The sequence below is a fragment of the Oculina patagonica genome, chromosome 9, assembly GCF_052425735.1.
Source record: "Oculina patagonica isolate OP01 chromosome 9, crgOcupat, whole genome shotgun sequence".
Taxonomy (NCBI): Eukaryota; Metazoa; Cnidaria; class Anthozoa; order Scleractinia; family Oculinidae; genus Oculina; species Oculina patagonica.
The window spans coordinates 934127-951746 of record NC_135766.1 but is presented as its reverse complement, the minus strand read 5'-3'; the positions used below and the strand labels follow the sequence as shown (position 1 = coordinate 951746).

Genomic DNA, 17620 nt, shown 5'->3' with positions numbered 1-17620 from the left:
ATAAAGAAAACAAATGAAACAAACGTTATGAAACCAGCATTTTGAAACCTTTTTTTTACAGTAAGCAGTAGAATTATATACTGATCATACTTTTTCGATTTACGATGTCGATTGTTAAAGATGTGGTACCTGTTACAAAAAAGGTCCTATTAAGGGATCGTTTTTTAAAGCGAACTTCTGATAGGACATTTCAATAGATTTTCGGCACAAGATTCGCCGTGTGTTCCTGTCAATAGCCTCACCCCTCACTACTTACTCCGACCGCCAGCAACCTGTGTACGTAACAACAATTAATTTCAGCAGTCTTACATGAGTACATAGTGACCTCGCAGATTTAAACTGCTTTCTAGTCTAGGCTGAGAAGGATGTAGGATACTGATAAGTTCTTAACTTTACTTTTTTATCAATCAATGTCCGGCCAACTGTATCGATGTGTACCAGTTCACATAGGGCCGTGGTCTGTCATCTAGCTGTTCTGCAACTTCAAGTTGTCTTCAATTTTTATATTTCTCCGAAAACTTCCCCTACCCGGTCCATAAATTATCAGGTCTATGAGCGTTCTATCATAACCTATCTGTTATGCTTTTCATGATCAAAATACTGAATACCTGAAAATACCTCATGACCAGAACCAGGTCCATGACCTATAGCCAAGAAGTTACAACTACGCAAATGATAAAAAAAGATAGTGGCGCATTCCGTCCCCAGTATAGCTCAGTATATTGAAAGAGAAAAGGATCGAGTCGAAAAAAAGGAGAAGACAGCCAAGATACACACCAAACAAATCCAACAGGTACTCGACTCGACTTTGTGTCTTCCAAACAATAGACCATTAGCCGACTTACTAATCCGGGAGTATTGACATTAAGATATATTTATTCAAGTCATCCCTTTAAGTGTCATCCCTTTGGTGTACGTAACAATAATTAATTTCAGCATAAGTGCAAAGTGTAACCTTAAAATACGACAATCTAAGAGGACTACATTGAGACAACTGGATTACAAGAACTTTGAGTTTTACAGTCAAGCAAACTTCCGCTTACGAACACCTCCTGTGAAAGGACACTTAGTCATGGTCCCAGTACAGATTTTCAACTTCACACATGCATAAGAGGACACGCCTCCCCAAGTGAACACTTCCCAAGTTGTCCTAAGGACGTCCGCTTAAGGGATGCTCCACTTTATATCGAATTTAGTCGACACAGTTGGTTGTTGAATTAATATTTTAATGAAATCAGTGCAAGACAGGCACGCAATTCCATTTTTAAATGTTCGTTTCTTTTCGATCGACGCCTTTTTCGAGTCCTCTACCCCTTTTCCTCCGCCAACCCCAATACCCCCAACAGCCGTCCCGTACAGAAAACTTAATATACGTCCTCATGGTCATAATGAAAATATGCCCCGAACATAACTTTAACACTCCCACAGAAAATACTTAATAAACACAACCATGTCCATGACCTGCTATAACTGAGATTTAACCACATGCAACAGGTAAGTACTACCTATATCAAAAAGGTCGATGGCGAGTTCTGACACCAGTAGATTGGAAGAGAAAGGAATCTAGTCGAGCTAAAATAACGATCAAATGAAGAACGAATGAGAGTGAAAAAAAACAAGAAATACATCAAACAGTTCAAATCGTTCTCATGTGATGACTTGACCTTGTGTCTATTAAGCATAGACCATTATATATAATTAGCCGATAAACCTGTTCTTCCGCTTAAGTCAACAATGCGAGTATGAACATCAACATATCCTAAAAAAACACTTGTGACCCTTTCCAGGTCGCGGTCTTATTAAAATATGTCACGAGCAGAGCTTAAAAACTCCCACACCAAAAATACCTCATGAACACAAACAAGTGCATTTCCTATAACTAAGATTTTACAATATGCAACATAAATGAACCACCAAAGTAAAAAAAGACAATGGGGAATTCTGGGATCAATAAAGGTTTTTGGGAAATTGCCCACCTACCCCTCCCCAAACCTAACATTTTGCCCAAAGCGATAAGTAAGGGTTAATGTTAGGTTTGGGAAGGGGTAGGTGGGCAATTTCCCAGAAGCCTATATTAAATTGAAAGAGAAAAGGATTGAGTCAAACTGAATAAATAATGGTCAAATGGAGAACGACGAGGAAACGAAAGCTTTCGTATGATTTTTGCCCAAAAGAAACTGAACTCTGAACTCTTATTGTCGTATTCTTAGGATAAATTTTATATTTTGTTATAAATTACTGTTGTAGTCATACAACCATTTTTATTGTTATTTTTGTTGACGTTAGCAATTATTTTTGTATTTGATTTAAATAGCTTTGTAGTTACCTAGATACTAAAGTTATTTTTTGTGCAATATTATATGAAGTTGTCTGAAATTGGAGGATTGTTGGATTGGAAGATTTCTTTTTGGAAAAAATGCCATTAACCAACAAGGCAGATTCTTTTTTTTAAGTCTTTTTTCAGTATTTTCCTCCCTCGGAGCTTACCGTGCGGGGTTTTCCCTTGTTGGGGGTTGTAGGGATTTCTTTTTTTAAATCGTACACCATCCCCTCCTCAAAAGTTAACTGGTTCGCCCTTTGGTTGACCCACGAACGATTCGTGCAATGTTTATATTTCATTATATACCGCTAAAATATATCTCAGCACAGCTTAGTGTTTAATTTAAATTCCGAGACGTCGCATATTTCAACGGCTTCCTAGTCTAGGCTGTCAGAAGGATCTGGGATACTGAAGAGTTCTTAACTTTCCTTTTTTATCAATCCGTTGTCTGTCATTCAGCTGTTCTGCAACCTCAAGTTGACTTCTATTTTTATAATTCTCAGAAAACTACCCCTACCCGGTGACATCATGTCCATAAATCACTAGGTCGATAAGCGTTCTGTCATAACCTATCTCTTATGCTTTTCATTATCAAAATACTGTACTGCTAAGTGGAATCGGTAAATCGCTGCTATTTTAGGGAGTACTTAAAATCGTTCGATTCAGGGGTCAGGAAAAATGCCAAGGAATCAGTTATTTTATTGCGTTAATTGCGTTATCTGCAGAACGCGCATCTTTTTCACGCCAATACCTGTTGCAAATTCGAAAGTACCTTTGCAGTGAAAGGAAAATAGCATAACTTAAAACATCAGTTGATAAAATCATTTATAATCCGACAAACTAATTGCGAAAAGAGTAAATAAAAAAATGTCAACATAACATTATTTCGGTTACACACGCCTCAAACGCTAATGACATCACTAGTCAAATGTAACATTTTAGGCCTCAGACAACCTGTACATATAAAGACAATTATTTTCAGCAGTCTTACCTGAGTACATAATGTTGTTAAATAAGTAATCTAATAGAACTAAATTGAGATAGCTGTATTACCAAAATCGTGCACAGTCATGGTCACAGTCATTTTCAGCACCTCTCCCAAAGTACATACTTTCCCCGTTGACTAATACTTGATTAAAATGACGCTATTAATACTTGATTAAAATGACGTTTTTATATGTTTGTTTCTTATCGATACTGTTTTAGAGTACCCTATCCCGTTTCTTCCGCAATCCTCAACAACCCCCACCACCACCCCCACACAGAACACCTTGTATAAGCCGTCACGGTCATAACGAATATATGTCACGAACATAACTTGAACACTCACACTGAAAATACTTACATTATGAACACAAACAGGCCCATGACCTATCACCGAGATTTTGCCACATACAACATGCAAGAACTTAGCTAGCCGAATAAAAAAAGACAATGGTAAATTCCGTAAACAGCTTCAAGCCAGATTGAAAGAAAAGAGAAGTTAGTCAAATTAATAACAATCGAATAGCCGGAACAAAAAATGGTGAGAACAAAAATGGTGAAATTAGGCAAAAAAATGCTTTAACCGACACAACTCTTACTCATTTGCTGACCTTGTGTCTTGAAAACAATAGACAATTAGCCCACATAAACTAATCCTTCGTTTAAGTCAATAATGCGAGTATCAACATGAAAATATTGCGGCTATCCTATCTATCCTCGTAGAGTTTAACGTCTTCCCAGTCTAGGCTGTGAGAAGGATCTGGGATACCAATAAATGCTTTAATTTTCTTAATAAATCAATCAATTTCCGGCCAACTTTATCGTTCTGTACCAGTTCACAGACACACAAGGCCGTTTTCTGTCATTCAGCTGTTCTGCGACTTCAAATTGACTTCTTTTTTTTATATTTCCCCAAAAACTGCCCCTACCCGATGACTTCCTGTCTATACTTTATTAGGTCGATAATCGTTCTGTCATAACTTATCTGTTATGCTTTTCATTATCAAAATACTGCTAAGAGGAATCAGTAAATCGCTTCTATTTTGGGGAGTACTTAAAATCGTTCGATTCAGGGGTCTTGATCTTACCAGGAAAAATGTCAAGGAATTTTATTTCATTGCTTTAATTACTTGTGTTATCTGCAGCACGCACATTCATTTCACGCCAATACCTCTTGCAAATTGCAAAGTACTTTTACAGTGAAAGGCAAAAAGCATAACTTACAACATCAATTGATTGAAATTATTTATAAACCGACAAACTAAATTTCGAGAAACAAGTATATAAAAAATGTCAGCATATCATTTCGGTCACACACACCTCACACGCTAATGATGTCACTAGTCAAATGGAGAATAATGCAGATCAGGTAGGCAGTCCCCCACCCCACCCGCGTCACTATATCAGCAGTCAACCTGTATATATATAAACAATCATTTAGCAGTCTTACATGTGTATATACTGTTACCTAAAATAAGATAATCTAATAGGACTAAATTGAGACAACTATATTACCAAAATCATGCACAGTCAACCAAACTTCCACTAACGAACACCTCCCGTGAGAGGACACTGAGTCAAGGTCCCAGTCATTTTCAACCGCCTCTCCCTAAGTTTACACTTCGCCAGTTGTGAATATTTGATTAAACTGATGCTAGACAACCAAGCAATTCAGTTTTTATCTTTTTGTTTCTTTACGATACTGTTTAGAGTCCCGTATCCCGTTTATTCCGCAATCCTCGACAACCCCCACCACCACCCCCATACAGAACATATTGTACAAACCGTGACGGTCATAACGACTATATGTCACGAACATGATGATATCACTTGAACCCTCCCACTGAAAATACGTACCTTATAAACACAAACAGGCCCATGACCTATAACCGAGATTTTACCACATACAACATGCAATAACTTAGCTAGCCGAATAAAAAAGCAATGGCTAATTCCGTAAACAGCTTCGAGCCAGATTGAAAGAAAAGAAGAGTTAGTCAAATTAATAACAATCGAATAGAGAACAAAATATGGTGGGAACAAAAATGGTGAAATTAGATTAGGAAAAAAATGCTTTAATCGACACAAGTCTTACTCATTTGCTGACCTTGTGTCTTGAAAACAATAGACCATTAGCCAATGTAAACTAATCCTTCGTTTAAGTCAACAATGCAGAGATGTTGCGACTACGCTTAAAAACTTGTGACCCTTTCTAGTTGCATTTTATCTTTGTACAATTACTTGAAACATATAAAACTGCCTTCATGAAATTCAAACCTTTAACTACTATTTATCTTTAATTTCAGAAACTAAACTTGGATAAATTTTGCGTTAAATTAAATCGGAAGATAAGTTAATTGACATATAATTCAAAATAAAATCAAAATATCAAAGATATAAACTTACACGGCTACCAACGAGTTTGTAGTTGTGGTGACGGACCGCGTTCCAGGCTTCCCGCCAATTTTATCCCGCCTAAAAACCAACTACCGCGTTCGTGTATCGCGCGACGAAACGGGTACTTTATTTTGCTTCTTTATCAATCAATTTCCAGCCAACTGTATCGATCTGTACTAGTTTACCGTTGTCTGTCATTCAGCTGTTCTGCAACTTTAATTTGACTTCTATTTTTATATTTCCCCGAAAATTACCCCAACCCGGTGACTTCCTGTCCATTAATTCCTAGGTCGATGAGCGTTCTGTCATAACATGTCTGTTATGCTTTTCATTGTCAAAATACTCTTGCTTTGAAACATATCAGTAAATCGCTTCTATTTTTGGCAGTAATAAAAATCGTTCGATTCAAGGGTCTTGATCTTACCAGGAAAACATGCCAAGGAATTTTATTTTGTTGCGTTACACTAAAAACAACAAGAAAACATGTTGTCAACAGTTTTTAGAGGACAGCATTCCATGCCAATACATTGGAATCCCGTTAATAAATACTTTAATCGGCTCAAATCCGTTTTAATGTGACGACCTTGTGTCTTCAAAACAATAGACCATTAACCAAAGAGCTAGTCCTGTGGCTTGAGTCAACATCGCAATATCTTCAGGTTCATACTCGCATCATTGTTGACCTTTCTTGATGTATTTATTCACACACCTCCCTGTAAATCCACTCCTGGTTATAAGCCCAATGAAAATACGTGACGGACATCGACAGCCACTGAAAAACAAACAGGCCCATGACCTACAACATACGCAAATAAAAAAAAAGAAATGGAGGATCAATGTCGTAACCAAACTGAAGAAAGGAGACTTTGTCAAATTAAAACATATAATGATTGAATGAAGTACGATAAGAAAAACAGGGTGAAATTCATCACGGAATACTGCGAACAACTAATGACGGGTCTTATTCATTCGACAACTCGACCTTGTGTCTTTAAAACAAAAGACGATTAGCCGATAAACTAATCCTACTAAGTCAACAATGCGAGTATCAACATGAAGGTATTGCGACTACCCTTGTGACCCTTTCTAGATATATTTATTCATTAAAGAAGTACTTAAAGTTCACTTTTTCTTTTTTCTGCCATCCTCAACACCCCAATTCCCCCACCACCGCATTAACACCTTGCAGAAGCCCTCGCGTTTGTAAAAACCCAATAAAAATATGTCACGGACATAACTTGAAGAGTCCTAGTGGTGATACCTTACAAACATAAACAGGCCCATGGACTACAACCGCGATTCAAAGCATACAACAAGCAAGGACTCGATTACCTCCTAAAAGGCATGGCAATCGCGAATTCCGCCAACAGCTTCAAACCAGACAAAAGAAAAAAAAAGCATAAGAGAAGATAAATTATTCAAACTAACTGATAAATAATGGTAATTATAAAAATAGAGGACGACGGGAACACAATATGGTAAAATTTGACAACAAATGCTTCAATCAGCTCAAATCTGTTTTCATGTGATGACCTTGTGTCTTCAAAACAATAGACCATTAACCAAAGAGCTAGTCCTGCGGCTTAAGTCAACAATGCGAGTATAAACATGAAGATATTGTGACTATCGCAATATCTTCATGTTCATACTCGCATCATTGTTGACCTTTATTGATGTATTTATTCACAGTCTTGAGTTCCTGTAGATCCTGTCCTGGTTATAAGCCAAATGAAAATACGTCACGGACAGCCACTGAAAATACAGGCCCATGAGCTACAACAGAGATTTATTGTATGTACAATGAAGAAGAACTACGCAAATAATAATAGAAAAGACAACGGCGCATTCTGACGTTAGCAAATTGGGTCAAATTGACCAAAAGAGACATAGTCAAATTAAAATATATAACGATCAAATGAAGTACGATGAGAAAAAAAAAAAAAAACATGAAAAGGCAAGAAATACATCACACAGTCCAAACCAAGTCATTGTCATGTGATGGCTTGACCTTGTGTTTTCAAAACAATAAACAATAGACCATAAGCCGATAATATAAACTAATCCTTTCAACTCAGCAATGCGATTATTAACAGAGAGTTATTGCGACTACTCTTGTGACCCTTTCTAAGTGCATCTTATTTTAAAGACGCTACTGGAACATATAAAAAATTTCTCATAATTTTAAAACGTCTAACCACTTATTTGATGTTTTTTAAAATCAGAAACTAAAATTCGATCAGTTTTACGTTAAATAATCGGGTTGGAAGATAATTGATATGCAACCCGAAATCAAAATCAAACTATTTAAAAATAGATCAACTTAAAATTGCACTAAAAACCGCATACAAACAATAAGAAGCAAAAAATCGATCAATCGAGTTTTGGTGCGTGTGTATAGCTCAAACTTGAAAATAAGCTAACATTAATTTGTTTCTTCAAAGTTGAGTATACAGGGAACAAGGGGGGGGGGAGGTTTTTGGGGGAGTGGGGTTTGGGTTGTTACTATTCACAAGGAAAGACGGATATGAACTTGCACAGAATGAAACTGTTACTTATCAAAAAATAATTTCTGTTGTTGTAGAACTGTAAAAAAAGGAGAGGTCAGGCCGGTCTCCAAGGAATTCTAGACCTCGATTACAATGGCCATTTTTCTTCAGACACACAGCCTCTACCCCTAACTACATAATGTCAACCCCCACGATAACTCATTTTCGTTGTACGTGCTGTTTACCATTTATTTATATCACATGATTCAACATGTTCAAACAGGTTGATAACAGTCACGTATGGCCCCACTGTTCGTTATAATATGCATCAGGGCAAAGTTCCATTCAGTCGAAGTAAGATGTCGTCCTTGCACCATTACCCGATGCAGTTCGTTCTTGTTTTCTTGGTTGTTTCCGTTGTTGTGCCAGCTGTTGAAGGTATGTCATTTGCTTCCTCCGTTTTATTCTTGAATAACATATTTTTTATCGTCAGTTAAAGTTTTTAATGCCGTTTTCATGAGAAAAGAAGGGGATTGTGAAATTGGGGGAGGAGCGCACAGACCCAGGAAATTGCGTTTCGAATTTGTTTCTCTTTTATCTAATAGGCTAAGTTCTTGACTATCGACTGTACATCGAGTCGAAACATCATAGAAGGGAACATTTTGACAAAGAAAGTTTTATTTTTTTCTCCACAGCTCTCAGTTTCAAGGCCGGTAAAGACAACATCACTACCGTCGCACCAGGGTTGTTTGCTTGTAAGAAAATCTTCTTTCCAGTTCCTTTCCACGGCGGACAACAAGTTAAGGTTCTCGCCTCAGTTGGCCATACCGTGAAGAGTCAAACGCCCCGGAATGGTGCTGCAGTCTGGGTTGAAGATGTTAAAGCCAGTGAATTCACAGTTTGCGTTCTTGAGTTTGGGGATGGATCTAACAACTCTGTCCAGGCTGATTGGCTTGCTTTTGAGACCGCTCTTCCTGATTCCCAAATAGGTACAACCTCCTTGAACGCTTGGGCAACTGGAACGGAATGCAAGAGGATCGATTTTCAGCAGGTTAGAATTTTTTTTTCGTGACGGTACTGCTAAAGTGACATGAGCTCATGTAAAGAAATTGCCAGCTTGCGAACCCTAGATCCAGATATCTAACATAACAATAGACCAATTCGGCTAACGTGTTTACATCGTTGTTGCCACCCAATTGAGATCATGTGATGATTCCTTTGGGAGGTTACAATTGTTCTGTTCGTTCATACTCCCATGCGCTCAGTTACGTGTGACATATTGAACAATTGTAACCTCCCAAAGGAATCATCACATGGTCTGAATTGGGTGGCAACAACGATGTAAACACGTTAGCCGAATTTGTCTATGGATCAATATTTTGTAAAAAAAAAAAAAAGATTTAGATGCATTCGTGCAAAGCACACCAGAAAAGTATGGTTTGTTTACCCGAGAAACACTTGCGTGACAAAGATATAGAGTAATCGAGTCTTCTGGTCAAAGTTGACAGAATATTATGTTAGCGCTACCAAAAAAAAAAAAAAACACAACAAGAGTAGACTTTTAAATGATGTTGAAATCTTGATGTTATAACATTTATCATATGCGGAAAAATTTACAAAGTTAAGTCGTTTTCAAACAAATTGATGTCAACACACCGTGATAATGTTAAACAATCGACATAATTATTGAATCTTTCCACCTTTCGGAAGAGCACTTTTGATTGTTGTTTAATTAAACACAAATTTCTGCATGATGTAAAAAAAGCTCATTAGTGGTTTTTAAATCTGAGCGCGGTTTATTAAATTGACTTTTGTTGCCCTTACTGCGCTGTCACGGAGAGAACGGAGATCGCATGTCGAATAAACCTATTTTAGAAACGAGCCCAAGTAAGCCGACCCAGTGGGAAATTGGCCAACCCAGTGACTTTTTTCAGATTCCAATGGGTCTGTCACAGAGGGGTGTTATTAAGCTGGTCCAAATTCCCTGGTTCCTGGTTCCCCCCTTTACTCTTTCCCTTCTCCTTTCTCCCCTGCCCTTTTGTCTCGTTACCAACTCATTCGCCGATATCCCGTCGTTGTCATTGCTCTATTCTACCATAATGATATCCCCCTCAATTGCCCCGTTTACCTCTTTCCTTTTTTTTTCCTGTTTCACGTCATCAACCTCACTCCCCCCTTTCCGAATCCCCTACATTCCTACTTTCCCTCACCCTTGCCCCTTCCCACTTTCCCTCTTCCCATGTCACTACTTCTCATATTCTCTTCCCCTTTCCCCTTTCCCATTCCTCCTTAACATTCTCTTTCCCTCAATTAAGCCGCTTTCTTCTCCCCTCCCCCTTCCCCTTTACACTTTTCCTTCTGTCTTCCCCTTTCCTATTCTTATGTCCCATCCCTCTTTCCCTTCCCCTCCCCCATTTCTCCTTCCCTATTCCACTTGCCATTTCTTTTCCCCTTCCCCTTTGCCCCTACCCCTTCCCACTTCCCCCATTACACTTTTCCTACCCTCGTACGGAGTCGTTCCCTTCCTTATTTCTCATACCCCTACCCGCCTCTCCCATTCTTCCTCACCCTTCCTTTTCCCCGTACCCCGTTTCCCTTCCCCTTCTTACTTCCCCTTTTCACCTCCACCTTCTCCCTCCTCCTCCCTAACCCCTCTCTCTCCCCTTCTTCTTTCTCCCTCCCCGCTTCCCCCTTCTTTCTTCCCTATTCCCCTTTTTTCCTTTCCCCTCTATCTCACATCCCCCTTCTTCCTTTCCCTTCCTCCCTTCCTCCCTTCCCCCTTTACGTTTGCCCCTTGCCCATTCCCACTTCCCAATTACACTTTACCTTTCCTCTTTATCTTTCCCTATTTCTCATATCCCCCACCCGCTTCCCCCTTCCCCCTTCCTCTTCCATTTCCCGTATCCCATTTCCCTTTTTCCTTCTTCCTTCCTCTTTCCACCTCCACCTTCTCCCTCCTCCCCCCTCCCTTATCCCTCCCCCTCCCCCTTCCTCTTTCCCCCATTCCCCTTTTTTCCCCTTTCACCTCTATCTCACATCCTCTTCCTTCTTTCCTCTCCTCCCTTTCCCCTTTCCCTTCCATTTCCCTGTACCCCATTTTGCTTCCCCTTCTTCCTTACTCGTTTCACCTCAACCTTCTCTTTTCTCCTCCCTAACCCCTTACCCCCTTTCCTCTTTCCCTCTTCCCGCTCCCCCTTATTTCTTCCCCGTTTCCCTTTTGCCCATTTCCCCTCTATCTCACATACTCTTCTATTCTTCCCCTCCTCCCTTCCCCCTTCACCTTTGCCCCTTCCCACTTCCCTATTACACTTTCCCTTCCCTCCTTTCCTTTCCTTATTTTCCATATCCCCTTCCCCTGCCCCATTAACCATTCCGCCTAACCATTCTCTTTCCCTCAAGCCGTTTTCTTCTCTCTCCCCATTCCCCTTTGCTCTTCTTCTTTGCTTCCCCTTTCCCATTCTTATATCCCATTTCGCTTCACCCTTCAACCTTCCTCTTCCCCCAATTCCCTACTTTCACAGTTCTTTTCCATTTCCCCTTCCCTTCTCCTTCCCTTCCAACTTACTCCTCCGCCCTGCTCCTTCACTGTTCCCCTGTTTACGTTTCCCTTTCCTCTTCTCCTCTCTCTATTCCTCATGTCCACTTCCCCCTTAACCCCTTATCATTTCTTTCTTTTCCTTCCCCTTTGCCCCTTCCCCCGTTCACCTTCCCCTTTACACTCCCCCTTCTCTCTTCCTCTTTCCTATTTTTCATGTCCGCTTCCCGCTTCACCAATTCCCCTCACCTTCTTCTTCCCCTTCCTTCTTACCTCTCCGCCTTGAATTGCCCCTCACCACTTCCCCTATTTCTGTTTTCCTTCCCTCTTCTCCTGTCTCTATTCCTCTTGTCCCCTCCCCTTCCCCTTCCCTTTTCCGATTTCGCTCTTTCTTATCCCCTTTGCCCCTTACCCCTTCCCACTTCCCCTTTACACTTTCCCTTCCCTCTTTCCCTTTCCCTATTTTTCATATTTCCCAACCGCTTCCCCCTTCCACCTCTCATCTCCTTTCGTTTTCCCCGTATCCCATTTCCCTTCCCTCTGTTCATTCCCCTTTCCCCCCAACTTCTCAAACCCCTCTCCCCCTTCCACCCTCTCCTTCTTCTTTCCCCTTCCCCTTTCCTTCTTTCGCCCCTTTCCCCTTGCTCCTTTCCCTTTCTCCCTTCCCCCTTCACCTTTGCCCCTTGCACTTTTCAACTGCCCCTTTTACTCTTTCCCTTCCCTTTTCATCTTTCGCTATTCCTTATTTCGGAGCTCCTAAGCGTAGCACCATAACCATGTAAGAAGGAACACTATCGAAATGAGTTTTCATGGTCAACATGGCTAGCAGCATGGTTCGCGGGCGCGCATGTACGGCGTACATACGGAGTCGCGCAACATGGCGGCCCTAGTTTGATGGTAGAAGGAGTGAAGCAAGAAGGCCGTATAAAGGCGGCCTTTAGAATTTAAAGAGGTTTGAAAAGAAACACAAGAAGCAATGAAACAAAATTTGGCTGAAAATTACGTGTAGAAAGTAATCGACCGCCAAAAAAGTGGACATTGAGAGCCATAATCGATCGATGACTTTCGTGTCTATCTGTAAAGCCAGCATCGTACATGAAGGAGCATTCGAAAGCTAAATCGGGTTGATATAATAAACAAACCATTTTATTGCTGCGGGGCAATAATAAAAAAAATAAAAAAAAAAAATAAAAAATAAAAAAAAACTTGACCATCTGGAATTTGAACTCACGACCTCCGAGCCGCAGACTGGCACCTTACCGATTGAGCTAATCCAACAGACTCGGTAACGGACGTTGAATATATTCTATATCAATGTAATACATATTGTGGAGTCTACTAAACTGCTGCGAAACTATAACAGGATCGCGAAACTATTTTCTATTGCTAGAAAGCAGATAATTTATTGTACTCTAAAGGAATTTTTCGTGCCATGAGTAATGATTTTGCCCCGCTTTAAGAATATTATTTTTGTCGTACTGCTGACATTCGGTTTAACCGTGAGCTATTTAAATTTGTCTTGAACCTATAAACCGCCATAACATTAGTACTTTGGCCGCTTATTCACTAGAATGAAAACATGGTAAGCTCCAGTGAAAATTAAATAAATGGGGAGCTCCGCTTTTAGGCGTGCCTAAATCTATATATTTAACCTTTTCAACCATTCATCCTTCGCCTTTCCCTTTCCCGTTTCTCCCCTGCCCTGATGTACCTTTACTTACTCATTCCCTGATGATATCCCGTTGTTGCTATTACTCTCTTCCACCATAATGATATCCCCTCCATTCCCCCGGTTATTACATTTTTATTTTCCCTTTCATTCCATCACCCTCACTTTCCTGTTTTCCAATCACCTACTTTCCTATCCCCCCTCACCCTTGCCCCTTCCCTTTTTCTGTTCCCCTTTCCTCTTTCCCCTTTCTCTATTCCTCTATCCCTCTTCTCCCTTTAGCAGTCCTTTCCCATTCTTTCCCTCAAGCCGCTTTCTTCTCTCCCTCCCCCCTTCCCTTTTAAACTTCGACTTCTGTCTTTCCATTTCCTATTCCTCATGACCCCTTCCCGCTTCACCCTTCCCCATTCCTCTTCCCTAAATTCCGTATTTTCCTTTTCCCTTTTTCCCTTCCCTTCTCCTTTCCCTTCCTACTTACCCCTCCGCCTTACCCTTATTTCTGTTTCCCTTTCCTCTTCGCCTGTCTCTATTCCTCATTACCCCTCCCCCCTCCCCTTTCCCTTTACCCTTCACCCCTCCATTCTCCTTCCCTGAGCCGCTTTCTTCTCTCCCTTTCAATTTCCCCTTTACACTTTCCTTTCTCTCTTCCCCTTTTCTATTCGTCATTCTCCCAATTCCCTACTTTTCCTTTCCCCTCTCCTTCTCCTTCCTCTTCCTACTTATCCCTCCGCCTTGCCACTTGCACCTTCCCACTTCCTCTTTTCCTGTTTCCCTTCTCTCTTCCACTTTCCTTATTCCTCATACCCCATCCTCTTCAACCGTGTCTCCTTCTCCCTTTCCTTCCCATTTTTCCATTGCTTTTAGTCCCTAAACCTACCTGTTCTCCTCCCTTCTTTAACTACCCTTTGTCTTTCCAACTCCCACCCCTCCTTCCTCCTTCTCCTTCCCTCTTTCCCTTCCCCCTTCCCGCTTTCCCCTTCCCCCTTCCCTTTTTCTTCCCGTTTTCCCCTTTCCCTTTCCCCTCCACTCTCCCTTCTCACTTTTTCCTCTTCTTTCTTTCCTTTTATCTTTTCCTTCTCTTCTTGCCCCTTCTCCCTTACTTTTACTCTCTTCATCTACTACCCTGCTCCCTATATCCAAACACCAGTCCCCCCCCCTGCCCCTCTTTTTGACACTTGTCCCTGCCCCTTCCTTATGTTCCTCCTCGTCTTCTTTTTCTCTGCCAATTACACCTTCCCATCCCCTTTCCTGTTTCCTGGTTCCTCCTTTTAACTTTTTCTCCAGCTCTTTTCATTGCTCCTTTGCACCACTCCACGTACTCCCGTTGCTCCCGTTTTCACATTATTTTACGCTCAATCCGTAATCTTACACCACTTGCCCCCAACGCCCCCTGCCACTTTGGTGTTCCCCACCCTTTTTATTCTGTTTCCCACTCTGCAAGCCCCCCTTTGAGGCCGCAGACCAATTAACCCATTCCCCATCCCCTTACCTCATTTTCTGTCATCACTTCTCTTTATTCCATTCCCTTTTTTGAGATTCTTCTTTGTTTTCCCAATTCCCCTTCAGCCATTCTCTCTTTTACTTATTCCTCTTTCGTCATCTCCTCTTTCCTATTATCTTTTTCCCCATACTTTCTCTCTTACCCCTTCCCAGTTACCTTATTCAACCGTTTTCCCTCTTCCCTTAAACTAAAGAGCATCGCGCTCGTTTCTCGCGCTTCGCGTTCTGTGAGCTCAACTTGTAGGCAAGGTTTCTCTTCCCCGATCCATGATCCCAATACCTACGATTCCCCGAAATCCAATTGGCTGATTTTCTGGTTCTTGTCCTTATTACGTTCTGCCGCTCATTCGCACATTTATTTACTCCCTTATGATTATACAACTCTTTTTTATACCATTATTCCAGCGTTTCGCGACTCTACCTAAGATATTTGTGACAGCTACTCATCAATTTCCCAAGAGACCTCAGGACGCCATGGCCGTGTGGGTGGAGGACTTGCGCGTGGACAATTTCAAAGTTTGCGTTCGGGAGGCCAAGATGTTTGATGGGCCTCATGAGAACATAAAGATAGTAAGAGAATTCATTTTGCATTTTTCTTTTAAAAAAACTTACACAAAGTTATGTTTCTGCTCCTTTATAATATTAACGTATACCTACGAGGCCAGGTGATTGAAACTGACGACAAGACACAAGTCTAAGTAATGAAATCGGTGTACAATTAAGAAATAGAAAACATGTTCCGTGTTTCTATCGAGTTATAGAAACACGAGTGGAAGTTTGGGAGAACGAGAAATGCTGTGGGAACACGAGTCGATAGACGAGTGTTTCCACAGCTTTTTCGAGTTCTCCCAAACTTTCACGAGTGTTTCTATAACTCGATAGAAACACGGGAAACATGTTTTCTATTTCTTTTAGAAAACAGCACAAAGTAAATAACGCACATCAAAGTAATATTTACATAGCGCTTTATTTAACATCAAAACGTAGATTCTCTTCACCTCGCGGTTTTACGTCATGAACATAATCAGCCAATCATAGTAAGGGAGTCGATGAACAGAAATAAATCAACTGTTCAACATTTGATTCAAGGCTAAAATTCACCGTTTTTTGGCCAAACAAACAAAGAAACAGGCCCCAAAGTTAACGTAATTATAAGAAATAACTAAGCCGATGGTTTAACTGAAGTCGAGCACTGGAAGGAGTCAAGAATTGTGGTTTTATTTCGCTTCATCGAACTAACCGAATGGTTTGACGACCGATGCTGTCGATCGAGCGACTCGAACCTTGGAGGTGAAAGTGCATTATTTTCCTGTTAAAAGAAGTTTGACTCGGCATTCTGAACGAATACCTTGTCCTGTTGAGGAGCTGTGAATAGTTCTGAAGTGCTGCAAAGCCTAGAATGGAGTGAAGTTGCGCCAATTCATATACTTCTTTGAAAGGTCAGCCGCTTCGATAATTTCTTTCACAGACTATTTTAGAATGTGTAGCGGGCTCTGTAAACATCTTACTCGCTTGTTTTCAAGTGTGCAAATATTTGTTTAGTCTTAACCTGGTTTTTGTCAGCTGTGACATTAAAATTTGGCACAATTCATAGTTGTTACTTTTGCATTGCTTGTTTCAGCGCCGTGAATATTGATTGCCGTATCTACGACAACTGTCTGTGTCTCCATCGAGTTATAGAAACACAATTTTTAACCAATCAGCGCACGTATTTACTTTGTGCTATTTTCTAATATAATATGTAGTAATCGTTTCCTTTTCTTCCCATTTTTCCGCAGAATTGGATGGCGTTTACAAATCTGAGGGTTGCCAACTTTACCTTGACAGACAGCCTCGTGTTTACCAATACGAACTCGCCATCTTATCAAGATAATTATGCTTTCTGTCAAGTTAGTATATAATCAACAACATCTCTTTTATCTCATGTTACCTATTGTTATCAATGTAATAAGAGAGCAACATTAAGGTGGTACATATGGCTAAAATGCGTCTAAAAAGAGCCCATTTTAAGATATTTTATTAACTTTGTTTAAATCCCTAAATTCACTATTCTATAGTAATTTTTACCGTAGAATCCAAATTTGAATTCAAATTTTTCGATTTCCGGTCATAAAGGTGTGAAAATTGACACCTTAAAATGTCACTCAAAATAATAATTACTTTATTTTCTCCATTTCTTTTCTTTGAATAGCTTTCTTCTTTGTACTATCAAATACCTGTATAAAAACAATTCTTCTGTGACTTAGCCGACATCCAGTTGTTATTCCTACGGAAAATAATCGACCATCTCTAAACCAGTCACGTGTCATATCATAATCGGGCATAATATCGATCCGATGCTACGAAAAATGTCGGCTAAGTCAGGGAACTTAGCTCCATTTGTGTGTATTAACTCTGCCAAATTTCACAAGAATTCAATAAAACGCATGGAAAATATTTCTATTTTCGTCTCACACATGCTGAGAATCCGTCGAATTTTGCCTGTTTTTGTGGCTTCGTTCGCACAATTCTTGTCCGCCATGTTTGTTTTCGGTTGTCCATGCTGCATTGGCTTCTGGGTCACGTATTTCGTGGAAGAAACGAAGAAAATGACGTATTTCGAGCGTGCTACGTGTCCTCGAGAGAAACAAAAGGAGAGTCCCTAGCAACCGCCATAAACAATGGCACTGCGATCCTTTTGTCAGCGGTAACATTGCGCACTTGCCATTACGCATAAGCATCGCGCGTGT

General features: G+C 40.4%; 2 pseudogenes across 2 annotated transcripts in view; one reads left to right on the top strand and one right to left on the bottom strand.

Annotated features, from left to right (window-relative positions):
• LOC144665203 (uncharacterized) overlaps window positions 1-17620 on the bottom strand; it is a 277333-nt pseudogene that overhangs the window by 197861 nt on the left and 61852 nt on the right. The gene's annotated exons all lie outside the window — the stretch shown is intronic.
• LOC144665199 (uncharacterized) overlaps window positions 1-17620 on the top strand; it is a 78462-nt pseudogene that overhangs the window by 52820 nt on the left and 8022 nt on the right. The gene's annotated exons all lie outside the window — the stretch shown is intronic.